The following is a 27,647-nucleotide window of genomic DNA, read 5'->3' as shown; positions in this document are numbered from 1 at the left end:
CTTAGCCCCACAGCAAGTGCCTGCCTCTGGAACCCAACTCTTACAAAAGGCGAGCCGCGTTCAAAGCACTGTCGGAGGTGTGTAAGCTCGGCTGCCTTGTTCATCGCCTTCGTCTTTCATTTGAACGCAAAAGGGTTGAAGATTTCTTGCATGTGTGCGTATGCGTGTTTGGACCTCATTTATTTATTTATTTATTTATTTATTTATTTATTTATTTATTTATTTATTTATTTATTTATTTATTTATTTATTTATTTATTTATTTATTTTTAGTACCACCGACACTCTATTTGGCAATCGGGCGGAAGGAATAGTTTCCTCGAAGTTGTTTTCTCATCTCGCCAATCTGCAGACCCCTGTAGCGATGAGAAGAAAAAATATTGTCAAGGCAAAGCAAAAAGATGACACGAGCAACGGCACATTTACATTATTCAAACATTCAGGCAGCCAATTGAGGCACACAAGTGAAAGCAGAGGCAGCGGAAAACCACATGCGCTCGGTATTTACGTGTTTTCAGCTTGAATAAAGGGGGGGGGGGGGGGGGCGACGCAAGGCTTTCTCTCGCCACACTCGCTCTTTAATGTGTCTTCGCCAAATTTTTCTTGTAGAAGTGGCTAACGTGGCGTCTCCCAAGGCGTCGGCATAGCAACTGTGACGTAGCTTTGACGTGCGCCCTCAAAATACCCCTACTAGCTGAATGTGCGCTACTGTTAGGTGTCGTTTTCTATGGTACGCTGGCTTGACAGTCATTGCTCAACTTTGTGGCGAGCTGGTTAAACGTCTGTACCTCCTTCTGTCCTACGTAGATCTTCTCAGCATTCTTTTCTTTCTTATATAACGAACGTCGTATTTTCGGCTTGCTCAAAAAAAATGATGCGATTTCATTGCATCAAAAGCACTTGCAGCAAGTTAGGATTGCTCAGCGCCCTTTTGAGCTGGCGAGACCTTAATGCCTCAGTTATCAGCCATTCATCGCAATACAAGTCACAGTACGAAGAATATTGTTGAAATCGAGGGTTCTACGGAAGCCCGTCTGGTCGGGATGAAGCATGAAGCATTTAATCATTTTTTAGCACTTCTGTTTGTCGGTGTCCATCGTTTTAGTGCTTCATGAAGAATATTGTTCAACCTTTTTGCCTCCCTGATTAAGAAATGAATTCGCGTTATCTTTCTTTAAAGGCTGCTGGTAATTTTGAGCGTACTGATGCAAGTGACCAAATTTCTGACGACGTCTCTGTGGTATCAAGGCATATATCCTGCTAGAGCAGCGGACCATAGTGTAAGAAACATCTTGCGACTTCAGTAACTGGAGAGGCAGAAGGTAAAACATTTATGAAATCCCAGAGAACATAACCCATTCACGTACTGTGTATCCTGTAGAAAAAGCGCCATCAAGCCTTATTTATGCACTTCGTCTTGCTATAGCAAACATACAGTTGGACACAGCGTGACTGGTGCTGCAGCACCAGTCACGCTGTGTCCAGCATCTCTCTTAAGCAACAACGCAACATAACAACTAATAAGACAGACATCGTCACCCAGAAGACTGCACGATTCAATCGATACACGTTCAAAGAAATGTCTATTTCTTATGCAAAGCCAAACTCGTACAGATAACGCACTTATCACCTGCCTTCTTTTTATACAGGGTGCCCCGCTAAGCTTAGCCAAGCTCTACAAAGAAAGCAATATTTAAAAAAAACACGGCGCAAGATACAATTTAAGTCCTACGGTGCTGGGTCGTCAGAGGTCTGGTGACCAAACACCATAGGTCTGGTAATCGTAAAATTCACCATGATTTTTCATCCTTATTTTTTAACAGCTGGACTAACGTTAGTGGGGACACACCAGTATAATACGCTCAACAATGTCACGTTCTGTCCTAGTGTTTCCTTTGCTTAAAAAAGTGTTGGCAAACATCGTTATACATGCACACCTTTACAGTTTCCCGCTAAGTGGCTGCCACATCCTTTTCATGCATGGGTATTGTACTCTGGGGACCTGTCGTTGAAGAATTAGCCGGTCTGTCCAAGCTTGTCCACAATCAGGACAAATTTTTCTTCAACTGCGAGGCTTTTCTTTCGAGGAACGCGTATGCGTTTCCTTTGTAGCAATTGCTACTATTGGGTGGATGTCTCATTTTCCATTTATTATTCACTTCTCTTCACATCGCGGGTTTCGCCAGAACTGTTATGTCAAACTCCAGCCTTTGCTTTGGGTTCTTGATAAGTTCAACGTCGCCCTGCGATCTGCTATCCGGCTGGTTAGCTCAGATAGTAGAGCGGCTGCCCCGGATAGGCCGTGGTCCCGGACCAGGAGGAATTTTTCTTCAACCACGAGGCTTTTCTTTCATGGAACCCGCACGTGTTTCCTTCGTAGCAACTGTTACGATGGAGTGGGTGTCTCATTTTCCGTTTATTAATCTCTTCTCTCCACCTTCTGGGTTTCCGCAGAGCTATTATGTCAAACTGCGTTTCACGTGTGGTACATCGAATACCGAGCTGTTCGTTTCGGTGGTGCTGAAATGTGGGACATGTTATCTTGTGTTTCGCATCTGAAAATGTTTTCACGCTGTATCTTTGTATGCTTTCGTGTATCACTGTCAACCATATGTAGGGTGCGTCAGCCTCGTCAAGCCTTCTCATTGGCTTTTGCCGGCGCACCCAACATCCGAAAGATGTTAAATAAACATATTGTACTTGATTGTACGTACAGCGCCGCATTGTTAATTGAGTTTGTTAGGCCTCACAGGTTACTGTATGATAACAGAGAAGTATGCTGCTGTCGACACCACCAACGCCGTCGCCTGTTCGTACACTGCTCCGTCGCGCTTGTTGTACATTTTTTTGACGTGACGGTGAAACGACGGAACGCTTGAAGGCTGTGTGAGTGATGCCTTGGTTGGACCGGCGTATAGTTAGAGCACCGTTCGAGAAGTTCAAGCGCAAATGCAAAACCCTGATATCGAAGCTTCTCCCATTAGCCAAAACTGCTAGTTTTTTTTTCTTTTTTGCTGATTCCGTGATGTCTAAAATCTCGCCGGGGATTGCGCATTCGTTAAATCAGTAAACAATGTCTGCGCATGCCTAAGCGATAATACTGCAGGACAACTACCCGTTATATCTTGTTATAAACATATATACATAACATATATTCTAATGCACTCCCAAACATAAACAACATCCTAAGAAAAATACCACCCAATATTATCAAGTAACGAGCGTTTGCGAAAAGCGTTCCCGGATGTACCCAGGGGGACCTATCGCCGAAACAAGAACTTTAAAGACATGTTAGTGCACGCAAAAGTCAGCCAGCAACATTCCCCCGTAATAATAGCATGTTGTCGCCCTAGGTGCAAAACCTGCAGGCACCTTCAAAGTGACATTAAAATTAAAAGCACCGCAAATAATTATACACATGAAGTCAAATCTAGCTTCACTTGCACAAGTTCGGATGTGATTTATATGCTTGAATGTTCCTTCTGTAAGAAACAATATATCGGTGAAACAGGACAATCAATGAACGTCAGATTAAACGGACATCGTGCGGACACAGCTAAAAAGCTTCCCAAAGCCGTCGCCGAGCATTTCAACCAACCAGGTCATAACTTTGATGAACTTAAACTCTATATCTTACAGTCAAATTTCCGTTCTCAACGAGAAAGAAAATACAGAGAATCATACCTTATCCATAAGTTCAAGACATTGCAACCAATAGGCATAAACGTTTCAAAGGGAGCTTTAGAATCTATTCGCTATGCTAAACCTCAAGCTATAGGAAACAACACTTAGTTTGATTTCTTGGTGTATCCCCCCCCTTTTCCTTTTGCTTCCCTTCCTTTTTTTTTTTTTGTCAGCCGGCGTGTCAGACGCCCTTGACACGCCGGCTAACGCGCGTGTGTTAACAGACTGGGGTGAGGGGAGGTGGGGTCCTGGCTTTAACCTTGTACACAGCGTTCCTTTACTAATTCGACACGCTAAGACACTTTCTCTCGTTTCCGCGCACTCCTGCCTCACACCCCCTCCCCTTTAGAAGAACCCCACCTATATATACTGTGGCGAGGAAAGCATATGTCGCCTTGAAGAAGACAAGTCCACTTGTCGAAACGTTCGCTCCTGCATTCACCTTGTTCACGTTTTGCTCATCACTAGACTGTAGTCATTTATCCAAGCTATCCTTCATATAGCAACTACAAGAGGAATCATTGATGAGAGGAGTTTCGGTACACCTAATTCCATTTTTCAAAAGTTCAAGACGCACCTAGAGGCAGAGTGGTCTGCAATATTTTGCAGTCGCACAAAAAAAAAGAAACGGCGGCGTGTTACACTCCTGTAACACATGAAGGCGAAAGCCTGCTGCGCATTTGGCAATATGCCGCCTCGCATCGTCGCGTTGCTGCTTTCGCCATTCGGCTTCTTCAGATCGTTTTCGACGCTTAGCTGCGGCTTCGCGCGCTCGTAAGGCGGGGTCAGACTCGCGCCAGCGACGTTTCTCTTCAACTTTACGTTGCAACCTCTCAGCAGGGGATTGAAACGCATGCTGTTCTGTGTATTGTACGGCTGATTTCAATGAAACTGTTCGCTTCACTTTGCTGAGCGCTTATAGCCTCAGCCTTAGGAGGGTATGAACTATTGCATTTTTTGCTTCCTTACGGGGAAATGAGCCATTGAGAAGGACAGGTGGTTTTTTGTACCCCTAGATTAGACGCCGCGTTTCTGTACGTCGTATGCGTGATTGCAAAAAACGCATACATTTTGCACTTCAATTCGGTGAGTGCTTTTAGCCTCTGCATTACGAGAGGGTTGAACCATTGTATATTTAGATTGCTTAAGGAAAGGGGGGGGGGGGGGGGCGTATGACCTATTGCTGATGATTATAGTTTTTGTACCAATGGACCGGACGACGTGTTTTTTTCTCACGGCCACATGATGTGCAGCAGTCTCTGTTGGGCCGGTCTGCACTGCCTGTGCGTGATCACTTTAATATAAAAACAAAACTAAAATTAATTTTCAACAAGTTCTTAGAGTACTTAAGTACAGTGGTATCAAATAAATTCTGGAAAGTTCATTTACAACTTTTTGTCTTAGACATAAAGCGACTCACTACTGATTTCTCTTATTTTTCTTGATTATGTTTCAAGTGAGTTAAATATTCTAGGTAGTTTATCGCACAATTAGTCAAACTAATTCAATTTAGACTTTAAAGTGTCTATTGTTCTTAGATAAATACTTTAAGCCTACCCCGAGGCTGCAAAATATATCAACGCTGTTGAGAGGACGTGAAAAAAGAAACGCAGAAATTTATTGACTCAGTGATGACTCCGACCCTCGAGTTCGGAGCCTTTACTTGTTTTTCTAGCAATGGGTCGGTTCCCTGCGAATTCGCATAAACGAACACGCAGACCATATTCCAATATGACGGGGAAAAAACATATGTTGCCTTCGTTGTAATATATATATATGAGCGGGAACGCCGGAGTGCGTGTCAGACAGCCTGGAACCCTTCTACGGGCGATACGCGGCGGCCGCCGCCGGAAACAAGGTAGAAAGGAGGAAGCTGCTCGAATAACTGTTGGCACTCCCACCCCGCGTCTCTTTATACAAAGTGAGGAACTTCGCATCGCCAGCTCACATTGATAAAGCTGTTTGCTATTGCGTTGTACATAAGAAAGCCAGCGCACATGATAAAGCTGTTTGATATTTAAAACTTTGTACACCGAAGCGCGACCAATAGCAGCACTGTTCTGAAGCGTAAACATTCGAGATCTACATCCTCAGGAAATATGTCCGTTTGTATGAAATGCGTGACACGATGCGCTCCATAACGTATACATGAAGTCCTATGGGGGTAGATATGAAAATACCTTACGCTAAACGCAGGAACGGGCGCCGAAGATCTGCGTTCTAAAAAAACACATGGCTGAAAAAAAATGACTCGCTGTAAGTTCAGTACGTTTGTTTTTACAGCGGAATGCCTTAGGCTAGTTTCCAGCCTTTCCTGATGCGCGTGAGCAAAGACTATCATAATCTTGGCCGCGTTTACGAGGGTATGAGCCTATACTTAAGATGGTATGAGCCTGTAGGGGATGTGATTCTATAGGCGAACGACGCAGAGATCACGTACAAGTATGACGAGCCATTCGGCGGTCTGTACATCATAATGTACGGTGATCTGCGACAACTGCTTCCGGTTCCTGCTAACCAGGTCTTTAGGCGTGCATGCGGTGACAACAAGGGGTTCAGCCCGGAGGTGAAGTGACATCATCTCTCCTACTTCCCCTTGCGGCTGGTTGTGCGTCAAAACGCCACGTTCTCAGCAACTCGCTAAAATCGGGGACGGGAGCTAGGGCCCTCTATCCGGAAAAGGTGCGCGTCATCGGGAGTCAGTTCGTCAGCGCCGATCGAGCCTTGGTCGTTGCGCGCAGTGGTATGTGACTTTTCTCAACAAATAAGGACGCTGATGCGTTATACAGCCATGTTTCCCTACAGGGTGTGGGAGACGTACACGAGGCTAGAGCAGTTGATGTGTACCTCAGATACAGGTCCGACAACGAGTGTGCTCGCGCACAGGTGAAGATGACCTGTATGACGCATGTCGAAATGGGCAATTTACCCCATACGATACTGCTCGCTCGGGGGAGCCCTACGTGGTCTCGTTCAACTCCGACGTGAAGGACGGACTCTTGAACGGTGCCTTCAATGTACTTCGACAGATCGAGTACAGGGAAGGCGACGCGTGTGATGAAGTACGTATCTAGGTGAAATTTGATGTGCACATACTAGCCGTCTTGCTCAGATCAAAGCCAAGCCCCTCGCGTATGCTCCTTGGAGACGGGAGGTAAAGATTATGGCTGATTGAGTGTCCATCGAGTTGCGTACCATCAACGTCACCCTGGATAGAAAGACTGGACTGAGTTGCCGACGAGGGCAGTTTCCGGGGGTTCAAGCTGCTACGGTTGCCGTGCAGACTAGGGATGGCATCGTTATCACCACCGTATACGTTCATCTGGAACATCAAAGAGGGACCTTGAAGAATTTATGAACGACACATTTGGGTGGATCCTCCCGGTGGACGCCAGTGCCATCGTCATTGTGGATGACTTTAACGTCGATGCGTCTCGTGCCGACGGAGAGTGGTACGTTCTTGGCGTTCCTCTTGGGAAGGCTCGACCTTCAATATTACACCAATACCAACGTCTCCACGACGCGCCATCGGTCGTGCATCAACTTAACTTTCGCTGAGAAGAACTGCAGTGTCGTCACAGAGCGCATGGCCGTCTATCATTAACGACCACAAAGCAATAATTACTGTGGTCACGAGATAAACGCTAATACAAACAAACATAAAAAGTGCATACGTGTGCAATATTGTTTTGTTGCTTTATTTTATTTTTGTATAGTTATATATAGACAGCTCCGCTTGTCATCCACCTTCACAGAGTGGAATGGCTCTCACTTTTTTTGTTTTTAATACGCACGCAGTAATTCTTGTTATAAGGCATTCTTTATCGTGGACAGTAGTCACTACAACTCAAGCGATTCTCTCAACCCACCTTGTGGTTTTAAAAACACCTGCACTTTTCTGAACTCGATGAAGCTAACGCCCAACGACAATTGGACGTAATTTTTTTACTTTATTCGAGAGGACTTGCATGACCACATGTTTGTGCTGACTCTATAGAAACAACAAAAGCGATATAAAAATAATTGTACATTTATCAAATTGTCTTGCTTGATTTATATCCGCCTGCAGACCCCTCTATGCTGCTGACATTGTGCTAGCCTCCATACGCAGACCTCATCTCACGCACCGCGGTGTCATTAGCGGCCCTTCTGAGCAGTGCCGTCCTCTGCACTTTGTCAAACCAGAGCATACGCGTGCGCCCTTTGCTTTCAGCCGCGGTTCTCGCGCATTGCCGGAACGGCGAATGCAGCGTAGTTGCTTGGTTGGGAACCTATAGCGGTCGGTAGTCACCCTTCCATTCAGACCTGCCTTTCTTCTGCATGGATCTTTCAACGCTCTTTAATTGTCACGTTTTTCTTTCACACGAATCAAGGAATCAAAATAGAAAACACAACTCCGTAGTGCGTGGACATTTTCGCGCTTACATCCATAAAAAGAAAGAAGGAAAAGAACAGCGCAAGGAGCACACGCTTCTGACGTCGTTAACCAAAGGTTCCGGCCAAAAGGGTCGCAACGCTCCCACAGGCGCTGCTACCAACAGGCGGGGCATTCATTAAGCTACTGCAGAACGTTCTCACCTGCTCTTGAGAAAATCGATTTATGGCACATGCTGTCGCGGCGGGTGCCGGCATTCCTCATCTCCCTCAGCCTGGCGGCACGAATGCCTCCGCAAGAATTTCAATCTGGCATCTTCCGGACTCGAGCTCAGGACGGTAAAAGCAAAAATTCGGCGAAAAGAAACCTTAGACAGCGCGAAAGGACTGCTTGCTGAAACATGTGAAAATACAACAAAACAATATACAGACAGAAAGAGCACGAGATCTCTTTCTTGAAGGCAGTTTTATCTGTCTCATTTCTTTTTTTTTTCTTTTTTTTACTATTTCTTAGTGCTCTATAGCAGTCAGTCTACAGAGCTCGGGACACGTGCTCTGCTTTGTCAGTATTCATTGTGACCGCACTAGCCCTTATAGGTACGAACTATCTCTGAACAAAGCCCATAAGCAACAATGAGAGGAAAATCCTTTTTTGAACACGAGTATGAAGCTATAGTCTAACTTATGTTACAATGTGCATATTTTCCTCAGTGCACAGTAACATCAGTATTCAGATAATGCAACGGAGGCACGCGTGCGTTTCGCGTTTTAGTGAAAGCAGACTGAAATCAGACACGTTGAATTCGGAATCAAAGGCCTGGCATTCGAGACGATAGTGTCTTCCTTTCCTTCCGCTGCCCCCCTAATATTATTACTACAGGACATAGGGGAACAAATTTACTTGAATTCCACCGACACAAAGATATGTCTCTGGAAGTATATATTTTTTGCACTCTGCATATATTATCTCTAATAGAATTTTCGGTCACTGCACCGACGTGCTGGGAACAGAAAGGAGACCTGCTGCTCGCTTCTTGTTTGTTTTGTGGTTCTGTTTTAGAAGTTGGTCTCAGTATTCTGCTGCAGACGCGTAGTGCTCGTAGTAGCCCTGTGGTCCATTAGCGCTGATAAATTAGCGCTTCCTGAAAAGCTCTATGCTGGGCACGTTTATCAGCAGTGTAAACGCATTAACATTTCTCCAGTGCGCATACGAGGTTTATGTCCTATTGCATGGAGATTTGTATTGAGACCAACACTTCTGCCGATGCACTCTCTCCAAATGTTTTTATGACGTGCATCGGTTTTGGCATATCCTTTCGTTAATGAAATAAGAGCGTGTGTTTGGGAGGAGTAGGAAAGGGGGAAGGAGGTTGCATTGGTAGAGTACTTTTTCCCGTCGACCCTTCCCTGCATTTTACTCGTCAAATACAATCAAGCAATTTAGTGAGCATGTGGCAATTTGAACGTTTTCGAAGCGACTTTCATTGACCCCTTCCTCGTAGAACTGACAAGTGGGCTAGTTGGGGCGCATTAATATTGTAGGATGGGAAACGCACGAAAAGAGGTATACAAGACAGTCGCTAACCCTCAACTGAAGCTTTTAATGAAACAGTTCTCGTGTATTAAGAAAATGTCTGAAGGGCATTGTCAAGATACAAAGCAATAAAGCTCACAGATCCTCACGTTGCACATGTCCAGTTCATATATTTTTATAGCCAGTATGAAAACCCGACAGCAGAAATTGCAGTGGTGGCACGAGTATGGGATGGCACTTCTACTTTTTGGCGAAGATCTATGTACATGACTAAACCGACAAGAGGTTGACAAAAAATGAGCAAGCCTTACTAAAGGATAGCAGCGTTTGTAGCATTTTATTTCGTGACGTCACCAAGGACATTGCCAATGAGCAAGAGGCGCAACAGTGAATCTAGCACGATAAGCACGTGTCAGCGGCGCAGGCGATTCACATTAACCCGGGCGGCACGTAAGCTCGGGCAAACGTTCGAAGCGTATTGGCAGTTCCTGGCCCAATGATGGCCTAAGATCAATAGCGTGGCTCCAATATGGGCTGTGACATATGATTCCTGGCCCAATGATGGCCTAAGATAAGCAGTGTGGATCGAATATCGGCTGAGCCAGTCTGATAGAGATCCAATGCTGGCCCTGTTTGCACATGCAGCAAACTAATGAGCCCTGGTGTTCAACAACGCTGGAATTATCGGACCGACATTCATGTGTTTTTGCCAACACGGGTTACTAAGTTGGCTTTCTCGGAACAACGCAGGGCTCGCAGTAAGCAAATCTCTTGCTCCTGATTTTCAAATGTATTTTTGTGCTACTTGATAAGCTTAACTGACCTTCAAAAAACTAAATACAAACTTAAATCTGGGGCTTTACGCGCCTAAGCCACCATGTGATTATGAGGCACGTCGTAGTGGGGGATTTACGATTTATCTTAACCACCTGTGATACCTTCTCGGGCACACAATGCATGGTGCACGGGCGTTCTTGCACTTCGCCCGCACTGAAATGCGCCCCGTCAAAAGCCAGTGCACAACGTAGCAAACAAAGCAAGTCGTATATCGGTCAGGCTAGCCGCTGCTTGATCGTGCAAGGGAACATGAGCTTTTGAGGCGAAACAACGGTATGGCGCAGTTCGCTGCGCACTGTAGATTTAGAATTCACGTTCCGCGGCTTTGGAGGATCAAAACTGTAGGCAGAATCATGAATTGCATTCCCAGGTAGCTGATGGAACAGTTTTTATATAGGGGACATGCCACCGCAGTTGCATGCTGTCCTCCCCCTTTGCATTTGTACAGGTGCTGGTGACAGGGCTTGGTCTACTGACACCTACATCATCGACTGGGCTCTTCATGATACAGGAAGCTTGGGTGCTGACGCTTCAATTGGGAATGCCACTACTGAAATGGAACAATGCGTCCTATCTATGACCTGGCGGCAACTTTTGCCGCCAGTTCTGGACAGGAGAGCCCACCTCGTCTGGCCACATGGGACTTTGTCAGCTGATCGGCCGAGCATAAGAGGCGTCAACATATTTGACCCGTCGTGCCACGCCAACGCAGTTGCGATGCTGTCTCCGCTGTTTGCATTTCTACAGGTTAGATATCACGATTCCTATGCTTTTCGTGACGAAAATGTCTGTCTTGTAGTGGTGTCGTGGCCACCTGATTGTTTCAAGTGTTATCGTACTGTTGTGATATACCTACAGCAGATTTTGTTGCTAAGTGGAGATATCAAGGCGAACCCCGGTGCGATGACTAAGGCACAAGAAGAAAAGCTTAACTCAGTGTGTAATGCAATACTGCGTCTCGAGACGCATAATACAAGCCTTTTGGTATCTGTCAATAAAGTTCTATAAATGCACAACGCCCTTAAAAGAGACTTAGATACGCTTGCAAAACGCGTCGATGGCCTTGAATCTAAATCTGTGTCCATGCCCTGTAAACAGCCTACTGAAACCTGCGACAACGATGTTAGCAAACTCGAATGAAAAATTTACGACCTCGAAAACCGTTCACGGAGGTCGAATGCATTGTTCTTTGGCATTGAAGACACCGACCATTTAGAAACGCGGGAAAGTACGAAGACTCGAGTTCGAGAATTTTGTATAAATAAACTAGGCGTTTCAGTCCAGTCTACTGCGAGGGCCAACCGCCTGGGTCACTTCTCGCGTGACAAAAATTGGCCAATAATAGCGAATTTCTACAATAAAAAGAAATTGCGACTTTACTAAGCAATGGTAGAGAGCTCAAGGATACCAACTTCACACTAGCACCGGATTACGTGGTTGCTGTGCGCGATAACCATCGTAAACTTTGGCAGTTCTCGAAGTCGGTAAAGAAGGAGGGTGATCGCCTTCACCTTGTATTCAACAAGCTCTTTGTAAATAATGGCACTTACCTCTGGGACACAGACGCCAACTGCGCAATTCGTTTGCAAATGTCTGAGAATGGTGCGCCACTAGTAGAAAATTGAGCCTCGGGAAGCCACGATGAATGAATCAATCATCCGGCTGTCTTAGCACAGTCACCTAACACTTCTCTGCCACCACTCGGCGCGCTTAGTCGTGATAATTCACTGTGTTTGTTTTATACAAATATAGAAAACATCCTCTAGAAAACCGTCCCACTTTCCTCGCTCATCGACTCGTGTTCTGCATCAGTAATCGCGCTCACGGAAACATGGCTTACAGACAATGTACCTGACAACATTTTTCTTACACAGGATTCGTTCAATATTTCTGGCTGCGACAGAGTGAATCGCAGAGGCTGTGGTGTTTTGTTGGCAAAAAAAACATAATTATCATGTTTACCCATTATGATTACTACGTACCTTGAGTGCTTGTGGGCGCAGTTAAAAGGTGGTAGTGATGACATGCTTATTGGTGTTTTTGATCGCGCCCAGACATGGGCAGTATTCTTGCTGAAGAGTTTTTTTCGCATTTTGAGTGAAGTGTGTAGGAGATTTCCAAAATGTTCCTTATTAATATTTGGTGACTAATTACCGACATATTAACTGGGCAACACTATCTGTCGCAGCGCGTGAAAGAGAATATAACCCCGTTTACATGAATGCGACAGTGGCGCATCGCATTTCCAAGCGCATTTTGGAAAGGCGATGCGACGCCGTTTACACGTAGCGCCTTAATTCTCGCGCGAACGTAGCGCCACATGGTGTCGTATAAGGGAAGTGCAGCCGACTTTCGGTGTGACCGGTTTCCGGTAGCATGCCGAGTGCACGTTGGTGGCTGAGTGCCGACTGTACCGACTACCGAGAGATGACCGAGAGCCTGACGCTTGTGCAAAATTCTTGTTAATGCAGCGTTACGTCTCTCTAATCTAACAGCTCACCAATATTTAATTCAGATATAATGGCAAGGAAAGCAGTGGTTTCCTCTGCGGAGAAATAGATTCGCGTAGAGCACGCTGCGGCGAGCGAAGTTGCCGTGGGGGACGCTATTTTGCTTCTCCTTCGGGGGTTGCTGTCTTGCAACTTCACCAGCGTGCAGTCCCGCAGCTAATTCCTTCCCATAATTCCTATTGCGACGATCCTGCCTTTACATGCTCCGCTAGAGTCGACTCGCACCCTTAAATCTACACTCACCTGGCGCATTAATGCGATGTGCCTTCCTAGCGCATTAGCGCTGTTTACATGAATGCGATGCGCAAGAAATGCGATGCGATGTGACACTGTCGCATTTATGTACTTATAACTCATTTCTTCAGTCATGTTTAGATTTTTCATTATCTCAATTCATCATGAAACCGACACGTCGCACTGCCAATTTGCTCCAGTATTCGCGATCTCGTCCTCACTAATGTTTCTGATTTTTGAGCGAAATTAGTAATTCAGATGGTTTCTCTGCCATGACGTCATCACTGGTAACATAGTTTGTCCACCTCTCAGTAGAAAAATCATCACTCAGAAAAACAAATGCTGCAACAGAGCTAACAAACGCCGAATGAACGCTGTTTGCAACTCAGTTTCGTTATGGCTGCCTCTCCCCAGTGGCGTAGCCTGCAATTTCATTCGGGGGGGGGGGGGGGGGCTCACATTATAGCTCGGCCTCCTCCTCAAGAGAAAGCTTTAGCTCAGGTGCTCCTTTGTAAATACATGTTGAAGGAGAATTAGTTTTTCTCGGCAAACACTGCAGCAACTTTGATGAGGTTTGATGGATTTAACCTTTAATTCTTTATTAAAAATTGAAAAAATAACACATTTTCACAAAACGAAACTATCAAGTTTAAAACTCTAACTCAACAATGAAAAATAATATCGTAATTCTGTGAATTGCATCTAACAGTACATCCACAGCGGACAAAATCGATTTCTTACCCATGAATCTCAAGAACAGTATTATGGAAATAGGGCTTTTGCAGAACCATTGTACACAACGTAAGCAATTCACGTAAGATGCAAATTGACATACCAAGTTTGTCCGCTTTGTCTGTTAGAATAGATACCGTTTACAGAACCGCGATATCTGTTCTTGGTGCAGAGCTATTAGTTCTTAAACGTGGGGCTTCTTTTTTTCGAAGTTTCGATTTTTTCAGAATATACAAACAAAATTCAGACCGTAAATCGTAATTCCGCTTCCAACAGACACTAGAATTTAACTTTCTTTCTCAAGTGCAGCAAATTTCAATGAAAGTGATCGAGGGGTTATCTCAGAAAAACATTTCTGCGTTTTACATGTACTTGAATAGGCCGCGTTGTAGTTGGGCCCAAGCTAAAGCTTCCTCTTAAACAATTTGTCGAGGGATCAAATACATGAATAATAACTGCATTGTCATTGCCAAAGATGCTGGAAACGAATTCTTGAACGCTACACACTGTCAAAACAAGCAAAATATGTATACTTTTTTCATAATAGAATGTACTCGTGTGTCCCAAACATTGTGCCCGAAATAACTCATATCAATGCTGCCATTTTTTGTTTTGTCTATCTAATAAGTAACAAAAATATTACACGAACTTTAGAACTAGATCAGTTCGAGACCAGGAAAGCAGCGCGTTCCACTAGTATGAAAAATGTAAAGGCCATGAAATGAACAAGTTGAGAAAAAATGTGTTAATGAAACTGTCATTCAAGAATCTTGTTCACATTCTCGTACATATGCAATGGCCAGAGAAAAATCTCAATGACGCTGTCATTTGTTCGAATGTATTCAGACCGTAAATCGTAATTCCGCTTCCAACAGACACTAGAATTTAACTTTCTTTCTCAAGCGCAGCAATCTTGTGCGCAATCTTGTGCGCAGGAGCAGCTGTCATCGGTCGTGTATCGTGAGTAATTGCACCGAAGGTATAGTCGCAACAGCGTGCACGTATAAAAAGCACGAGTTCTGCAAAACATACGAGGGCGAGTCAAATGAAAGTCGGCCAGTGCGAATACATGACAAACGGGGCACTTTATTTAAAAGTAGTCTCCATGAGCGTTTAGACATTTGTCCCATTGACTAAGGAGTCGCGTGATTCCGGTCTCATAAAATTCCTTGGGTTGGTGCTCCAAACAGTCCGCAACTGACTTTTTCCCGTCATCGTCCGACACGAATGTGGTTCTCTTGAGCTGTTTGTTTTTTCGTTTGTCCCAAAATGTGCATGTCGCAAGGCGACAGGTTTGGGCTGTGTCGCGGCTGTTGCAGCGTTTCCCACTTGAACCTTGCCAGTTTTGTAATAAACACATCAGCGATGTGGGGACGGGCATCGTTGTGGAGCAAGATGACCCCATTCGTCAATTTTCACCGTCATTTGTTCTTGATTGTGACTCGCAGCCGATCCGGCGTTTCACAATATCGGAGTCAATGCACCTTTGGTGTCAAATGTTTATAACATTAAACCCACAAAGTTCCGCAACTGAAAATCTAAAGCACAACTTTGGAAATGTAAATGCACCTTTCGCATCAGAAGTTTATGAGAACTTTATACCCATAAAGTTTCGGAACTGACATCCATGCGCTCCGTAGATTCCGAGGCCTCCACGAGAGACCGTGGCGAGCCTGTCCACCATCAAAACGCCTCTGAAATTTGTTGTTCGGATGGGGCTCCTTGCGTTATGTGACTCCCGGTGTATGGACGTTGCCGCAAAATCCAGCCCGAGTTCGTAATGTTCGCGGTGAAATGTCTTTTCGAGCGTGAAAAGGACATTCTAGACAAAATCCAGAATGATTTCCGACGCGGGAGGTTGCTTTGGTCGGCCGTGCATAGACAGCACGAAAAAATTTTGGCGGGGGGGGGGGGAGGCTGAAGCCTCATAAGCCCCCCTCCTGGCTACGCCCCTGCCTGTCCCGTACAGTTGACGATGACTGGACTGCGTAAAAAATGTGTTTACTGACCTCATTAATAAGTATATACCGATCATAACAATTAGCAGTAAAAATTCTACACCGTGGTTTAACCAGAAACTGCGGCGCCTAAACAAAAAAAATAAGCGTTTGTACAGGCAAGCCGGCAACTGCAATTTTTCATCATCGTGGCTTAAATACAAGCAGTGCGACAAGGAATACCAGGCTCTCCTTAAAACCACTCGATGTCACTTATTCAACCACGACCTATCATCTGTGCTGACTAACAACCGTCATAAATTTAGGCAAGTTATAAACCCAAGCAATCATCCTGATGTAACGCTTAGTGATCCCACAGGCACCACTGTACCAGAGTCAAGCTGTGCAAAGGCGTTAAACGACCATTCTCGTTTGTATTCATCCACGAGGACGACACTTCATGCCCAATCATAGGTACACTTCCAGCTATCGCCATGCCGCGGATAATTGTTTGTGAGTCTGGTATAATATCATTACTTAATAATCGTAAAGTATCATCTGCATCTGATCACGTTGGATTAAACAAGTTACGCAACAGTACATCACAAGGCATTTCGAGAATCTTGTGCGCTCTTTTTTCGCAAACTTTTTCATCGGGCCAAGTCCCTAATGGTTGGAGGACAGCCAAAGTCATACCAATTTTTAAATTTGGCGATCACTAATCACTACTTAACTACCAGTCCATTTCGTTAACTAGTACCATCTGCAAACTATTTGTACATGTCAAATGTGCAAATCATCACATACCTAGAAGAGCGTAAGATAATCCTTAAATATCAGTACGGCTTTCGTAAGGGATATTCGTGTGATGGGCAGCTAGCTGGATTTACTAATGACTTGCTTTCATGAACTGATGCTGGCAACCATGTTGACGCCATCTTCGTAGATTTTTCAAAAGCTTCTGGCCGTGTTCCTCACCACAGGCTACTACTACTCAAATTAACATGTCTTAACACTCACGCAGAAGTCATTGCATGGATAAAAGATTTCTTGTCATACTGAAATCAATTCACAAATATTAATAACTACAACTACTCCTTTATTCCACAAGGGAGCGTGCTTAGTCCTTTGCTTATTCTGGGCTATATTAAAGATTTGCCTAACTACATGTCGCCCAGGGTAAGACTGTTCGCCGATGATTGCGTTATCTACCGTAAAATTTCTACTGACACCGACCATGAAGCACTGCAATCAGACCTAAAATGACCCTAAATTGTACTAAAACTAAATTCATGTCATTTACACGCTCGTCATCTCGCATTGCAACGTTATATTCTCTTGATAATTATACTTTTGAGCTTATTACCACGTGTAAATACCGAGGTGTGAATTTTCACTGTAATCTAACATGGCAACATCACATCAATGTCACTCTTGCATATGCTAACGGCACGTTTGTATTAATCAAACACAGACTAAGGCAAGCGCCTTCCCACTAAAAAAACTCGCGTATACTACATTAATCATACCTAAAACTGAATATGGTTGTGCCATCTGGGATCTGAAGCAGGACTACATCGTACGTAACCTTGAATCATTGCAAAGCCGTGTCACTCGTTTTACCTCTTCAGATTATTCCCCATACTCTTGTGCTACATCTTTTAAAACACTTGCCCAATTGGATCGCCTATCATTACGACAAAAACGCGCGCGCCTATCACTGTGTGTGCGTCTGTTTTCTTTTCTACGTCCTTCTGCTTTTTGCACTAAAGGAAAAACTGCAAAATGTTACACCAACAAGCCCAAATATCTACGCTGATGGCCTATATCACTTTCATAAGCTTTATCCTCACGAGCATTGACATGATGAATTCTTTCAGTCACCCTCTGTCATTTTCCTTCGCCGAGATCATCTTTTTAAAGTCGTACGCCCGGTGTGTAATAATAATAATATTTGGGGTTTTACGTGCCAAAACCACTTTCTGATTATGAGGCACGCCGTAGTGGAGGACTCCGGAAATTTTGACCACCTGGGGTTCTTTAACGTGCACCTAAATCTAAGTACACGGGTGTTTTCGCATTTCGCCCCCATCGAAATGCGGCCGCCATGGCCGGGATTCGATCCCGCGACCTCGTGCTCAGCAGCCCAACACCATAGCCACTGAGCAACCACGGCGGGTGCCCGGTGTGTCACTGAGCTCTTTACGAGCATCCATTTATACCCAGAACGATACCTGATGGGAAAAACATACCATCAGACATTGCTACTGAAGCTCACCCTGATAAATTTGAACAAATGCTGCGTACGTATATCAGAACGTGAAGTCTGTACAATGTAAAAAAAAGCACTTTTTTGTTGTTTTCGATAGTGTATTCCTCTGGTACCTTCAATATCCGTCTGTTATTGTTTCCAATTATTCTCTTTTGAGTGTCTCATGTATTCTGAATTCTAGGCGCTTCAATTTTCTAATTTCTTCTAATTATGGGCTAATTTGCTTTTATCCGAACTTTGATTTGACTACACAGAGTCGTATTTGCGTATATTGTCGAGTTTGTTGCGTTTTTTCTAACAACTTGTTATAAGAGTATGTTCGCGTGCTCCCCCCCCCCCCCATTTAATATCCTCTTCCAGAGGGCCTTCAGGGGTATTTTGCATGAATAAAAAATAAATAAATGAATAAATAAATGAGTAATGCCTCGAAATGGAGCGCATGTACTAGTGAAACTTCTATTTCATTGTTTGGCAGCGAAAAAAGGTTCATGCATGGCATGCTGTGCCGACGAAATCATTCTGCTCATATTCCAGTAGGTTTACTAGTATGTTGCTTCGTTACGTGTATAGTAAGCTCCTTATATGGACGCCTCTGGCTGAAAGAAAACTAAGTTGAAAGTTTGCGCTTGTCCGCGTCAGCACCCTCTCGTCCTTGCCTGTCTTTGGCAGAGTGCATTTTCGCTTTTTTCGGCCTAATTTTCCGTCCTTCAACCATCACCACCATCCCCCTCCCTCCCCCACGCAAACCTGGTCAGTGCTATGAATGAAGTGCTCCGGCTGCTACATGCTGCTGCGTTGAATTGGCTGCGCGCGCAGGCACGGGGGAATACCCGGTGGGGACACTATAGTCCCGCTTGTCTCCCTCCGGCGCTGCCGGCCGAAGAACGCGGTGAGTCTAAGTCCTGTGGGGGATAATGTGGCATTTACGCCATCTTTTTTTATTTAGCCTTTCTTTGTACCATTTCCTTCTATGCATGGCTAGCAACCGACTGGGTGGCATGAGTGCTTCCACTCTTCGTTTTTGTCAGCGCACTGCTATCGCGAAACATGCTCGCTTGCTGTCATCATTCCTACTGGGAAGTCTACACATTAAAATACGCAGCAAAGTGGAAATGGATCTCTGTGAGTGTTAGAAATAATTATAGGCGGAGGCAACAAATAAAAAAAAATTGGCGCTGGTGTCCACCGGTTTCGATTTGTGATGAACTCGGAAACACAAGAACATGTATCTTACAATGGAAGGAATTGGGAAACGACGCATTAAGCAGTGTGCTTTACAAGCAAGATTGTTTCAATGAACTAAACTTCAGGATACTGTTGCCTTGAAAATTATGTCCAGCTACTCAAGCGCTTTTTCTTGCTTCTTTAATTCCACGACTTATGTGCATATTGTTGTTTAGGTTTAACATTTCTCATTGCTTTGTTGCTTTCTTAACGTTGCAATTTCTTTCCATTCAGGTTGCTCTGCACTGCATCGATTTGTCAATTTGAGACGGCCTAGAGCACGGTGTGTGGTGGTGATTGCAATGTCAAGTTGCGTTTGCCTGCTATATTCTTGGGGCAGTGATGTGCGGATGATAAATTTCGGTTTACTACAAACTTAAAAGGGCTATTGATGTGCAGTGATTGCATTTCAAATGTGATATGTTTTTCAATATACTTTATTCAAATGAATTGATATGACCGCTAGATCGTAGTCGAGTTTCTCGTAGTTGCGGAACAGCAGGCTATCAAAAACAAAATGGTGGTCTTCGCTGCTGGAAAATGCTGCTATCGCAGCAAGTGAGCGCATAGCCGAAGTAATCGCTGAAATCTGCTGTCTTATTTCAGTGCGATAGTATTAAGGGTCCCATGTCGCCGAAGATACAACGTCAGCGTCTCGCGCCCACCGTCGACCGCCTTATCGCGAAAAATCATTTCGAACCACGCATATTCTATACGGCACTAAAGTTGTTCTATCACTACAGTTGTTCATGCTCGTCTTACGTTCCTTACAAAGTTATCCCTGGGAATTTTGAGAATTACAGCCGCACTGATAGGGATCAAGCATTTTGCTTTGCTAATTTCAAGGAAATGGATGAGTCGCCGATTAATCATTTTTTCAAATACCTTACAAAGGTAACTTGTGAGGGCGATCGGGCGGTAACTTGCCACTGAAAAAGCATCTTTGCCTTGTTTCAAAACAGGAACCAGAACGGCTTCTTTCCACGCAGTTGGAAGGTATCCTGCAGCCCAAATGGTGTTGAAAATTGTGAGTAGTGCAACTTGGGTGTCATTGTGTACGTTTTTGATCATTTCATACATGATTCTGTCAGATCCTCGTGCACAGCTCTTGAATGAGCTCAAGGCAGCTCTCAACTCGGCAATACTGAAAGGACTGTTGTATGGTTCATTTTGTGGACATTTTCTTATGAGTAGCTTACATTCTTGTATTTGTTTATATTTCAGAAAGGATTGCGAATAATGGTTTGAACTTGACACGCTCTCAAAGTGCTCCCCAAGTGAGTCTGCCTGATCTTGCAGTGTATCGCGCTGTGTGTTTACCAGAGGGAGTGAATATGTTGGACGCCCTCTAATCGCATTAACCCTGTTCCAGGCTATGGCCTCATCTGTAAACGACTGAATACTCGATAAAAACTTGTGCCAACTTTCTTTTCTGGCCTGTCGGCGGGTTCTCCTGCCTTGGGACTTTACTTTTTAAACGTTGACAAGATTCTCTGCAGTGGGAGAAGCGCGTAGCAGCCCCCACGCTTTGTTCTGTCTTTCATGAACGATCCTACATTCGTTGTTCCACCACGGGACACGCCGTCTGCATGCCGAGCCACTTACTTCAGATATCCATTTAGATGCGGCATCTATAATGAAGGCTGTAAAATACTGCACAGCAGCATCAATTCCTAACGAGGGCATGTCATCCCATGAGATACTAGTGAGAGTTCGGAACTTATCCCAGTCGGCTGTATCGATCTTCCACGTAGGAGCCTGTGGTAGATATTCGTTTTCATTATATGTTCTTAGCAGTATGGAGAAGTGGTCGCTCCTGTAAGGATTGTTCATAACTTCTCATTCGAGTTCAGGCAGTATAGACGGGGAAACTATGCTGAGATCAATTGAGGAAAAGGTTCTCTTTGCAAGACAGCAATATGTGGGTTCCTTCTTATTCAGAAGGCACGCACCAGAAGAAAAAAGGAACTGTTCAACCCGGCGACCTCGCGCATCTATACGAGAGTCGCCCCACAGGCAGCTGTGCGCATTGAAATCGCCAAGAACAACATAAGGTTCTGACAATTCATCTATGAAGGACTGAAATTCATGTTTCCTTAATTTGTAATGTGGGGGTATATAAAGCGAACAAATAGTGATAAGTTTGTTTAGCAGAACAACTTGAACCGCCACTGCTTCAAGGCCCGTTCGCAGCTGTAAACGCTGACATGCTATGCTTTCTTGAATTGCAATTGCAACACCACCCGATGATGCGACAGCATCATCGCGATCTTTGCGAAAAGTGACATACCGTTCAAGAGAGCTTGTGTATTTTGATTTTAAGTGTGTTTCCTGTAAACACAGCACTTTTGGATTGTGTTTATGGATGAGTTCTTGCACATCATCAAGGTTCTTAAGAAGACCTCTGACATTCTATTGAATAATTTATGTATCCATATTTAAAGTAAATTGGTGCTGTTTGTACGGAAACGGAAGTGACGCTTTAGATTACAGAGCTCTTTCGAGGCCCTGTAACAGGGGTTTTGCCCTTTCTGAAGCGTTCGAGGGAGCCTCGGCGCTCCTTAGGCGATTGGTGCGCCTTGAGGATAGGTGTAGTGTCCATTGCCTCTTGTGAGGCGCCGGACACGCGCTTTTGCGAGCGAGAAGTTTTTCGAGAGAGTCCTGCCCTGGAAGGCAAGACCCCTGCGCCCACCGGCCCGGAGGTCGATGGGGCTCCCTGAGGGATTTGGCTGCGCCGGCAGTTGCCAGCGCTGGAAGGGGCCTCGGACGTTGGGGCAGCTTCGGCTGCGCCCACCTTCGGGGTCGATGACCCCGTCTGCTGCGTTTGTGGAGCAGCGCTAGCTGCAACCATCGCGGGGGAAGATGGTGTAGCTGCCGACTCACTGCTTGTGGGTCGGACAGCCGCCGGAGGCCGTTGTGACACTGTCCTCTGACGCGCCACATCGGCGAAGGTTTTCTTGGGCAGGTAGGATACCCGCCGGCGTGCCTCCTTGAAACTTATATTTTCCTTTACTTTACCTGTTACAATTTCCTTTTCTTTTTTCCAGGATGGTCACGACCGCGAGTACGCGGCGTGCTCCCTATCACAGTTTACACAGTGAAAAGCATTCTCACACGCTTCAGAGGCAATCCTTCAAGCATAAACCAATTAGCCCAAGCAAGAGTTTTACCTCAGAGGTGTGTTCGCGGGCACTGCATTTCGCACAAGTTTGGCAGCCTCGGCAGCTCTGCGAACTGTGGCCAAAGCGCTGCCATTTGAAACATCGGAGTGGATTGGGCACGTACGGCCTGACACGGAGCGTGATGTACCCGGCCTCGATTGACTCGGGCAGGACACTTGAACCAAAGATGATTATTAGGTGATTGGCTTGGACCTCTATACCATCTCGCCTCATCTTTATTTTTCTGACATTTATAACATTTTGCTCATTGAAGCCCTCCAGGAGTTCCGCTTCAGTCAGCTCAAGCAAATCATCATCAGAGGCAACACCACGGGTGGTGTTCATTGTACGGTGCGGAGTTACTGTTATGTGGGTTTCCCCAAATGACACTAGTTTCGGTAGTTCCTCATATTTTTTCAGATCGCGGAGCTCCAAGAGGAGGTCAACGCTTGCCATCCTCGACACCTTGTAACTTGGGCCAAAAATATCAGTCAAGAACTTTGAGACAAGGAATGGTGGAATGTTTGCACTGCTTTGTTTGGCTTTTAACAGTGAATAACGTGGAAGCGGGGGAAATTCTGGATTTGGCGTCCGAAAATCTTAAAGACATCTTCGGTGCGCCCTCGTTTCTGAGGGCGATCAACGAGGGAGGGGAAAAAGGTTTCCATGAAAATATGTGTACATTCGGCAACAGCGCCGACCACCCATCACGGAGCCCAACGAGGGGACGCGGCAGAGCTTGCATACAAGTCTGCACGACGCCAGTCGTACGCCGTCCCTATAACCGAATATGGTGTACCCACGGTTGGATAGCCACACAGGGTTAACCCTTCCCGCCAAGGAGAAAGAAAGTAGAGAGAAGGAGACAGGAAAGGACTAAAAGTGGGAGAGAAAGACGAAGGTTTGAGGAGAGAGAGAGAGGAAAAGGCGACTGCCGATTTCCTCCAGGTGGGTCATTCTGGAGGTGCCGTCTAAGTGAAGCAGAGGCCGAAGACGTGTGTTGCCTCCACCGGGGGCAACACATGTCCATTAAAGGTCCAAACACTCGGCATCGGCTCAACCCCCAGGATCCCCCATTCCCAGGACACGGCTAAGCCGCGCACGGCTACACGCGGGAGGGTACCACCCTCGTGTGCTCGGGTACGTGGTGTCGCAACACACCAAACGCCTGTTGACGCAGACGCCCCTGCGGGGGCCATTGTGGGCAGCCAATGGGGGCAAAAAACAAAAATGCCGACAGAAGCGTCTCCCTATGAGGCTCTTCAACAGAGCGAGTCACCATATGGTTCTATTGTATTGGCGAGATCATTAGCGGCACCCCTCGCAGGACGATGGGCCGGCACGGCAGCAACAGAGCTCATTGGTGATAGCCTGTCACGTAACATTTCGAGGTACACTCAGCGAGGAAAAGACGACACCATCCAGATGGCGCGTACCAGATGAAAGAGTGAAATGAGCGGGGACTACTTTTCGATAATCAAACACACGTAACTCCACTATTACTGCACCGTTTTGAAAAATCCTCGTGGCTACGTGCTTGTTACCTTATCGTGTACAACTGCAACACCGCAACTAAATTTCAACCTGGGTGGTTTAGGGGCCCTTTAAAGAAGACTTGAATGATTATAGGCAAGGCGCAAAAGACAAGGTCTGAAGAAAGACACAAACGATAAGACAGGCGCCGGTCCTGTCGTTTATGTCCTTCTTCAATCCTTGTCTTCTGTGCCTTGCCTTCACTCATTCAAGTATGAACCAACTAGCCCAAGCAAGAGCTTTACTTAAAGAAGACATTCACAGCTTTTTAGTGACTGTAGATTATGTTAGTTTCCTTCCCAACTTCTGGAAGTTAAGCACTTCACTTTGCAAGCCTCCTTGTTGCTCGCAGTACCTTTGTGGTGCTCTTAGACGCTCGTCAGCTTCAACTGCCGACCCTTTCTGCCGTGCACTGTCCTCGTTGCCCTCCTTTTCTAGGTCATGCCTAAGGAGGCATGCGTAATTGACTTGTGTGAGGATTGCGTGATCTTTAAGCCCTTCGAAGCCCACAAGGTGCACGAAGTGAATGTGTCTGGTTTGTGTTCCTTCGAATTAGTGAAGAATACTTAAAAAGTCACCCTTGGTAACAAAGGTGTCTCTTGTATACAGTGTTGTTAACGTGGCAAGCATCGAAAAACCAACCAAACCATTTTCAAATGTCTCTTACAAACAAGTGTCTCTTGTAACGAGATTCTACTGTACCGATTATTTTTCATCTATGGATCATCTGCATGTACATATAGTCACAAAGACATGTTGCGTGGAATGGCGAATCAGGAAACAGCTCGTACTCTTACTTTTTGTCCCTAACATAAGCGGCTGGTAACAATATATTAAAAAAGCAGGCAAAGAGGCTAGCATGGAACATAATCCCTCAGCTCTAAACAATTTTTTGGACTCACATCCCTCCCTCATATTACATAAGGAAACAACTTGATTGCAGTAATGGCTGCATGTAATCTGGGTTGATTGAAACAAACAATACGTTAGGCTATCCTGTATATAATTTTATCAGCGTGCTTTTTAGATGTCCTGCTGGTGATCCTGGCTGCACGATGATTCTCATGCTTTTTGGCATGATTGCTTTCTTTTCCACTGCACTCTTTTTTCTGACTTTCTCCCCTTTCCCTTCCCCTTGTGTAAAATAACACACCTGAAGTATCAAATCTGTTAACATGTGCGCTTCTCTGTGGTCGGTGTTGTATATTTGCGCTGTACAAGTCAATTTAAGATGAAAGATGGAACGTCCCTGCCTATAGTTGCACACACACACGTGTGTGTGTGTGTGTGTGTGTGTGTGTGTGTGTGTGTGTGTGTGTGTGTGTTTGTGTGTTTGTGTGTGTGTGTGTGTGTGCGTGTGTGCGTGTGTGCGTGTGTGTGCGCGCGCGCGCGTCATGTTTTGAAATACATGTACATTCAAGAGTGCCTGCATGCTCTTCTCCCCTGCTCCAGTGACGAAAAGGGGAGCCTTTCTATGTGCCATAGAAAACATTGAAAGGTTTTCGCTGTACCCGCTACACCACTCATCATGTAGATCTGTCACAATACAGAGTAGCAGTGGTCCATAATACTAGCCCATCCTAAGATAACTGTAAATTAGCATTACCGACATGCTGTGAAGCAGCTGTTGCAAAGCCACTGGTGCTGGCAATTTCCGCAGCAGTGCACTAGTACAGCTGAGTGCCACCTGCATCGTGATAAATGCATATGCATGTTAGCAACTCATTAGTTGCCGACGGTTTCATAAGCTGTACACTGCACAATAAAGTAATCTAGACAACTTTGTTGGAATAAATGCATATGATTACGACATTATTTAAACAAGATTAATTGCCCCCAATCAGTCACACACTAAGGGATACTACTGAAACATCAGTGGAGATCTCAGAACAACACAGGCTATAAAGGAGAAGCTTTCTTTGAGAAAAACAGCTACAACAGCTGTTAGTGTTCTCGATCATTTTATGTCCTAGCTTGGCTTTAAATGCCATGCAGTACTATAAAAGATAAAGTGCAGCATTTCTAGCAGCAGAAGTCGTCGTCAGCCTCATGGTACAACTGATTTTTGCACTGTTTTTGTCAGTGAGCCAACAAATACAAAGAAAACCGAAATCACACATACAGTTGCAGTGCCAAGTGCACTTCCCCTTCTGAAAACACAGCCACCAATTCGAATGATGCTGAAAGGAAAGGTTATATAGAGTGCAGCGCAGCAATGAAATACCACTTATGACTGTTTGTGTATGATCTGCTCATTGGCGTGGTAGTCACATGCCATTTCTAGTCTCTTTTAGAAGCATTACTAAAGGGTGAAATAAAATCCATTCATATGTTCCGCATTTTACACATCCAAAGTTTGGTTATATAACTTATGAGAAAAAGACATGTTTACCTGAAATAGCAACCTTTTTCCTGTTGCAAAATCTTCCTTCGAATTAATGAAATAAGTTTACAGCGTCACAATATATCGTGTTTCTCGCAACTATTTGCTGGTACTGGCAAATTACAGTGTTGATATCTGACTCATTGGGTGACAATACTGCCTAATACAAATGCTTCACGAACACCAGCACATGTCCCTCGCAGAGAATGGCAACCATATATACCTCTGTGTGACATGATCGCGCCTTTTTGGTCAAAATTCACGTTAGAACGACATCACTACCTCATTAAAGAAAACTCAGTACAAGCCAGCAGCTGACTGGATAATGTGAAATTGCAACTGATGTCCACTTACTGGTGGCCTGTGTTTGAGTCACTTCTGGCAGTTGACTGGGTGCGGAGAAATACACGTCATGGTTTGTCCCTACAAAAGATACAGGGTTATGTCAACTGTTGAAAATGTATATACGCCGGCATTTCATAAGTCGCGAAACAAGCGAGTAAACCAGTAAACAAATGTGATGTAAGCAGGGTACACATCATAAGATAGGCTGTCAACTGGTAATGCATTCCGCGAAAAACCTAATGCATAGGAAAGACTATGGCTACATACGAAGCTGATACACAATTTAATTCACTCTAGGTTTTTCCGTGCAATGTAATATAGTCAAATTATTATGTGTATCGTGGTAAGAGCCAAATTAGTGTAAATTACGCACCAAACTATGTACCCTGCAAAACTTTTCTTCAGGACTCACCTGTGCGCGCTTCGAATATGTAGCGTTGTAAAATTTACGTACATGGCATTTAATATAGTTCCTGAACATGGATTTCCTTTGCCCTGTGTCGTGTACAGTGAGCTACATATACCTGCCCCCCCTTTTTTTTGTATTATCCATACTGCATGGCACTGCATCTATACGCGCATCGGTAAACCTCACGACATAGAAATAGAAAAAAACACAAGTGCCACTCACCAATTCGTGCATGTTATACTGGGCTGTGCCCAAAGTATGAGCGCCAACCGGCCTGGAATGGTGCAGCAGGTTCATTGTTCGCGGAACGGCAAAATCCGTCGCACTCACATTGCGGGGCATTGCATTTGCTTCGCAACGCACCTTTCATGAACACTGGTGAAAACATACCGCCCTGCTGCCCACGCGAAGGGCGCCACCAACGCAGTTACAAAACTTTGCAACCAGTATGCACAAATAGTCCGCAGAACGGAAGCTT

General features: G+C 45.0%; 1 long non-coding RNA gene across 1 annotated transcript; it reads right to left on the bottom strand.

Annotated features, from left to right (window-relative positions):
- Positions 1-297: 297 nt before the first annotated feature.
- On the bottom strand, positions 298-27,647 carry LOC135915385 (uncharacterized). The gene is made up of 4 exons (XR_010568610.1): positions 27,392-27,647; positions 26,770-26,838; positions 25,639-25,719; positions 298-356 (listed from the first exon to the last, which is right to left on the bottom strand). It is a non-coding gene; the product is annotated as an uncharacterized lncRNA (long non-coding RNA).

This window comes from Dermacentor albipictus, chromosome 1 (assembly GCF_038994185.2).
Source record: "Dermacentor albipictus isolate Rhodes 1998 colony chromosome 1, USDA_Dalb.pri_finalv2, whole genome shotgun sequence".
Taxonomy (NCBI): domain Eukaryota; kingdom Metazoa; phylum Arthropoda; class Arachnida; order Ixodida; family Ixodidae; genus Dermacentor; species Dermacentor albipictus.
Note: the sequence above shows the minus strand (reverse complement) of the source record. Positions and strands in the feature narration are given on the sequence as shown.